The 6,708-nt window shown below is 38.2% G+C and overlaps 1 protein-coding gene across 4 annotated transcripts in view; it reads left to right on the forward strand.

The window, feature by feature from the left end:
* The first annotated feature begins 5,339 nt into the window (after positions 1-5,339).
* The window catches only part of LOC144975329 (microphthalmia-associated transcription factor-like), a 101,933-nt gene continuing 100,564 nt past the window's right edge, over positions 5,340-6,708 (forward strand). For 2 of the 4 annotated variants that reach the window (XR_013645892.1, XM_078919303.1), the window contains exon 1: positions 5,386-5,827. The gene's annotated coding sequence lies outside the window, so the exon portion shown is untranslated. Of the gene's footprint in view, positions 5,828-6,708 lie in introns of all 4 variants that reach the window. The other 2 variants (XM_078919304.1, XM_078919309.1) reach the window with 2 other exon arrangements.

A 6,708-nucleotide genomic window follows, 5' to 3' on the forward strand; every position in this document is an offset into this window, starting at 1 on the left:
GTTAACACACTCAACCCTAACACCGACTATATCCGTAGTTTACCCGGGTTACTTTTACCCCATGCCTCTTTATTACACTTTTATGAGACAAATTATAGGCGTCGTATCAAAGTTAATGTTTTTAGTTTTTGCATGTTGATGGTAGTTGAATAAAACTTTCTATGTACATACTCATTTTTTAATACATTTTTTCCCAATTTTGAAAAGTAGTAAAAATCGCTAGGATTGAGTGAGTTAATAATAATTTGACCATACATTGTCATAGAAAGGCGTCGACTAAATAGAGGTATGAATTGAATCCTCTGTCCTCACATACTTGAGATGGTTTTGATATTGTGTGTCTATGTATATGTGTGTGCGTGTGTTTGTGTGTGTACATTTATATGTGTGTACATGTATGTGATATTGTCATATCATTATATAGATGATAACAGGGAATGTGGTTTTATCTGTCCTATTTCATTTGTATGGTGTCTGAATTAGAAAGCTAAGACAGGATGGAATTAAACATTGATAAATGTTGTCAGGAAGAAAGGAGAGGGAGAAAGAAAGAAAGAAAGAGAGAGAGAGAGAGAGAGAGAGAGAGAGAGAGAGAGAGAGAGAGAGAGTGTGTGTGTGTGTGTGTGTGTGTGTGCGTGTGCGCTTTTGTGTGTGTGCTTGTGAGAGAGGGAGAGTGTATGTATGTGTCTGTGTGTGTGGGAGGGAGGGAGAGAGAGAGAGGGAGAGAGAGAGAGAGAGAGAGAGAGAGAGAGAGAGTATGTGTTTGTGAGAGAGGGAGAGTGTATGTTTTGTCTTTGTGAGTGTGTGTGTGTGTGTGTGTGTGTGTGTGGAGAGAGAGAGTGAGAGAGAATGAGAGAGGGGGGGGGGGCGGAAATGATGGATATATAGATAGATAAATAGATAGGTGGATAAATGGATCGATCTATAGATAGATAGATAGATAGAGAGATAGATGAATAAATATATAAATAATAGATAGATAGATAGATAGATAGATAGATAGATAGATAGATAGATAGATAGATAGATAGATAGATAGATAGATAGATAGATCAAAAGAGACAGATCAATATATATCTAATTTAACATTAAAAAAAAAAAAAATTCCATCCGACATTGGAACTCACTAACAATCTTCCACAGGTTTGAGAGTATTTGCCAAGCGATAGTCATTTAAATTGATCAATATTTGAAGGACGAGTTTTCTGGCCAAATTTTTAAATACGTGTTTCTCCAGAGTTCGGCAGTTGACTGGTTAAACGCGTATTCCTATATTATGATACCCATTACTACACGTCACCATGTAGCTTTCCTATCACACTTGAACTGCTCGGGGCAATTTTGGTATATAAAGCGTCTTGCACATGGACTAAACGCCAGACCATTTCTCCCCGATCATTTTTACCAAAATGTCTTGTCACCGGCCATGCTGGATGTAGTTTGCTTCAACTTTGCTGCAAGACGAGACATGATGTCAATCTTGAACGTGGCGTTGGTTGTTTGGTTTTTATTATTATTATTATTATTATTATTATTATTATTATTATTATTATTATTATTATTATTATTATTATTATTATTATTATTATTATTATTATTATTATTATTATTATTATCATTATTATTATTATTTAAAATGGAGAAAATAAATATAATAATATTTAAGCAATTGACAGCAATATCCACTAAATCATGTGCTCAAAGCGCTTTACAAGGTGTCCATAGTCCATGGACAATAGCAACATGTAACTTTGTAGGAAGAGACATGACGCCTCTAATGCGTTATTATGATTATTTTTACATCTGAGTACGGTAGCAGCCTCTTATGGTTTTCACACTACTATGCTATGACGATCGACCCAATCAGCAAAGTCCGGTCCGCTTTCGTGCACCGTCGCAAACCGTAGCATCGTCACAACACACCGTTCGACTAGATGCTCTGCCGTCTCAGGTTCTTGCCCACAGCGGGTACATGTTGGACAAGTAGAAAGACCCCACTGATGAAGCGCACTGGCCGTTAGGCAGCTCCTCGACCGAAGCCGATTCGCAGCCACCCAGTGTCTCCTCTTACTGGTATCAAAGCCTGGCAACTTCTCACCAAGCTAAGAGGAGGTTACGTCCCCGCCCCCACGTGGGATTGAATTCGTCCAAACCGACTTCTATCTCGTATGTGCAGCACTGTCCGTAGTCAGGGATTCTGCGTACAAGGGTTGCCGTGACTTATTTCGGCTCGAAACGGGGGCGCATTTGAGTAAAGAGTCCTTTATAAGGACTCACATTAGACCGTCCAAAGTGGGACTCGAACCAAAGATCTCGAGGGTCAGAAGTTTGATTTCGAATGGCTCGAGGAATTGAATTGACGCAGATAAAATAAAATGTGTACGGAGAATCCACGGAAATGAGCTTTTATATAGCGCCATATCCACTAAACGTGCTCAAAGCGTTTTACAAAGCAACAGCAACATTTAACATGTAGGTCGTGACATGACGCCTGTTTGGCGATAGTACATTTTATCGGACAGAGACAACGCTGTTAATGGCCAGGTACTCATTTTACACCTGAGTACGGTGAGAGAATGTGAGTAAAGAGCCTGTTCCAAGGACTCAACTATGCGCCGAGCCGAGCCTGGCTCGAACCCAGGATTTTCCGATCCGAAAGCGAGTGTCATACCACAAGACCACATAGCCGCACATATTAATGTGCAATATTACTTACTTTTGAAGATATAACCCAACGCCTCATATCGGCATTATGTCGGGATGGACGAGATGCCAAAAAAAATTCAATATTTAGCATCTAAACCACCTTGACATAGTACCATTTTGAGACGACGGTTCACAATTAAAAAAAAAAAAGAACGATAAGTTAAATATTTCCATATTCCATACTACTACTAAAAAGTACAAAGTCACCTTGCCATCACGCTGTAAAAACTTTAATTAGCCAACCTTAACCTTTGTCGTGAATGAACTATGACCCGTCTTATCAGTATCAGAGGGGGGCGTATTGTATTGAACAAGACCTAATTAGAATATCAATGCCTGGCCGGATAGTCATCATCATCATCATCATAATTGATGCAAGCTTGATGACGACGGGCTTAACTGTAATACATGTGTGTGTGTGTATGTGTGTGTGTGTGTGTGTGTGTGGGTGTGTGTGTGTGTGTACGTGTCAACACTGATAAAACACTTTTAGTTTTTTAACGTAGATTGGCCAGAAAACTGTTGCTTGAAACATCGATAGATTGTGATAAAAAAAAAAAAATAAATAAATAAATAAATAAATAAATAAATAAATAAATAACAACCCAAAAATAAACCCCCCAAAAAATATACAAAAACAAAAAAGAACAAAACAAACAAAACAAAACAAAACAGAAGTAAAAGAAAATATTTTAAAATACAACAAAAAAAAAAAACCAACAAAAAACAAACAAACAAAACAAAACAGACAAACAACAAAACAAACAGAAACATAACATAAGTAAATGATTTTTAAAAAACACATCAAAAAAAGGAAATCAAATTAAACAAGACAACACAAAACAAAAAATAAAACAAAAAACAAACAAAATAAAAACAAAAAACAACCCCCCCAAAAAAAAAAAAAAACAAAAAAAAACAAAAAAAAACAACAACAAAAAAAAAACAAAAACAAACAACAACAAAAGAACAAAAAAACATAAACAAAGACAGAAAGAAAACAAAACAAACAAATAGCTAAAAAAAAAAACCCCTCTTTTCATAAATCTCGGGTTAGAGAGTTTTTGGCAAGTCGGTAAGTCAGGGAAAAACTTGCTCAATTGATTGTTTTGTGTGTGGCTCTGTCGCTCAATGGTAAGGTGTCCCGTCTTGTCACTGTAGTCAGGCGTGGTCAGTGGCCGGACGGGTGACAGTAATAAGGTGTCCCGTCTTGTCACCGTAGTCAGTGACAGGACGGGTGACAGTGGTAAGGTGTCCCGTCTTGTCACCGTAGTCAGGCGTGGTCAGTGGCCGGATGGGTGACAGTGGTAAGGTGTCCGGTCTTGTCACTGTAGTCAGGCGTGGTCAGTGGCCGGAAGGGTGACAGTGATAAGGTGTCCGGTCTTGTCACCGTAGTCAGGCGTGGTCAGTGGCGGATGGGTGACAGTGGTAAGGTGTCCCGTCTTATCACCGTAGTCAGTAGTGGTCAGTGGCCGGATGGGTGACAGTGGTAAGGTGTCCCGTCTTATCACTGTAGTCAGGCGTGGTCAGCGGCCGGATGGGTGACAGTGGTAAGGTGTCCCGTCTTATCACCGTAGTCAGGCGTGGTCAGCGGCCGGATGGGTGACAGTGAGCGTAAACAATTCTGGTCCTGCCATTGTCTCTTCGGGTAAGGCACTTAACACACATTACCCCACTCGACTTATTGGTAAATGATCATCTGGCTATAGACAGAGACGTATATTGTAAGAAAGAGTTTCAGTGCAAAAAGGACTCCTAACAATCGACTTGTAATGTATGAAATGGAAATATGGCTCCATAGGGCTTGTTGGGGAAATAAATTAAACATTGTTAAGCGCATGGAGCATGGTTTACCTGTGAAAATGCGTTAAATGTTCATATAATTTAATTAAGTAAAAGTTTTCTGGCTATAACGAGAAAAACGTATTGAGTTGCAGTAACGATACAATTTTAGTAGTTAGCCCGTATAGATAGTATGCGCTTGGCTAAGAAACTCACAACATTGCCATCCAGAAGTATAACGGACCAAACACACAAAACTATGTGTAACCATGAACTTTTATAGTCTAGTTAATACAGTTTAGTGAAATCACTCACAAACGCGGATGGCAAGATTCAATAACAAAGGCTTGAGTGACGTCATCTTCGTTCTACCTATTAGCATTCTTCATTCTGATGTACACGTACGGTGGGTAGGTAGGTGGATAGCGAGGCTGCAAGCACATCGATAAACAAGTGAGAGTAGCCCATGCTGTCTGTCTCACCTCACAGCCTCTCTGTCAGTCTGTCAGTCAGTCAGTCAGTCCGCTGGTCAAAAAAAAAAAAAAAGTTTTAGGATAACGACTTGCTTGATGAGAGAGGTAGCAGTTGACATCGCTGACATTGACAATAATAATATTAATATATTATATATTATGGATGATTGAGAATGACCTGCTTCAGTTTTGTAGGTACTTATTGTGAATAGGTATATATATACACATACATACACAACGTGCGTATGTGTATGTGTGTATCATGAGTGTGTGTGTGTAAGCGTGTGTTTTAGTTAACGTGAATGCATTATCCTATAAATAATGTACACACTCTATCGTCAGTTTTTATCTCGTTTTAGCAGTGGACGGACTCTGTATGTTGCGATTGTCTACAACTATCCTCACACTTTTATCGGTGACTTTTACTACTACACCCTCCCGGTCTGTGTATAAAGTTTAATGATAATGATTTTGTTGACGACTACGATTATACTTATTACTCGGCTTAAAATTAAAAAGTAGGTTAGCTCCATGGACTAAGAGACAAAAATTTAAGCCTTAGATACAATCAAGGCCATTGTGGTCAAACAGTTTTATTTTTCATTACAGTGTAGTGTATAGTTATTTCCAGTAGCTAGTACCTTATTTTTTTTTTTTTCTACTTAATTTAGGAGATGGTTTTTGTTGTGTGTGTTGGATTTTCGATTATTTTTGGACTTATTTGATTCTTATATGACGACTATTCGGACACGGAACTTACATTATTCTATACACATTTTTCCAAACTTCTGTTTTAGAAAGTGTTAATAGACTGACCACAATAATTGACAACAATTATTCATAGTTTGCTCGGGGAGTGCAAAAAGGTAAGGATTACGTGCTGTGGATGTTATAAATTGTGATTATGATTATAATACCTTATAATAATGTACCGATTTAATCTTTTGGAATTGAGGTCAAGTTGAGTGTGCAATTTTACGTCATCATTACCACCTCCGTCATCATCATCATCATCATCATCATCATCATCATCATCATCATCATCATCATCATCATCATTGTTATCGTTATCATCACATCGTGTTTTCGGCCAACCAGAACGGAAGAGTTGCTTAACGTTAAGAACAAACAGAATTTATTTTCTTTTAAAAAAGAAATAAACCTAAAAAAATAGACGTTCGTGACAAATGCTGTGAGTGTGAGTAGTGAAGTAACTTATACTTTAGATTATCTTGGCGAGACCAAACTGAAACTGACGTGACAAGTGGGAAAAAAAAGAAGAAAACGGCCCACCCACCAGTTGTCACTGGCAAGAACATTAACAAATAATAATAATACTGTGTCGTTCATTCACATTTAGATGTGAAATTTCACTCAAATTTGATTTGGTCTCTTGGATTGAATCCCCTCTATGACTCTAGATATGTCCGTCTAAACAGAGCATCAACGACAATGATTATATGGAGCCAAACATCATATCATACAATCATAGAAGGTCTCAACACGGTGTTTACTATTTTGTCAATCAGATCGTTGCCATCGTTAACATAGATAGAATGCGCTTGGCCAAGGAGTTCACAACATTGCCATCCGGAAGTATAACGGACCAACACACCCACTCTGTGTAACCATGAACTTTTAGAGTCTGGTTGATACAGTTTAGTGAGAACAACTCACAAACGCGGATGGCAAAAACAATAACAAAGGCCTGAGTGACGTCATTTGCATACTATCTATAGATAGAATG

The sequence above is a fragment of the Berghia stephanieae genome, chromosome 6, assembly GCF_034508935.2.
Source record: "Berghia stephanieae isolate SIO BIC M18660-M18661 chromosome 6, UCSD_Bste_1.3, whole genome shotgun sequence".
In the NCBI taxonomy this organism is placed as follows: Eukaryota; Metazoa; Mollusca; class Gastropoda; order Nudibranchia; family Aeolidiidae; genus Berghia; species Berghia stephanieae.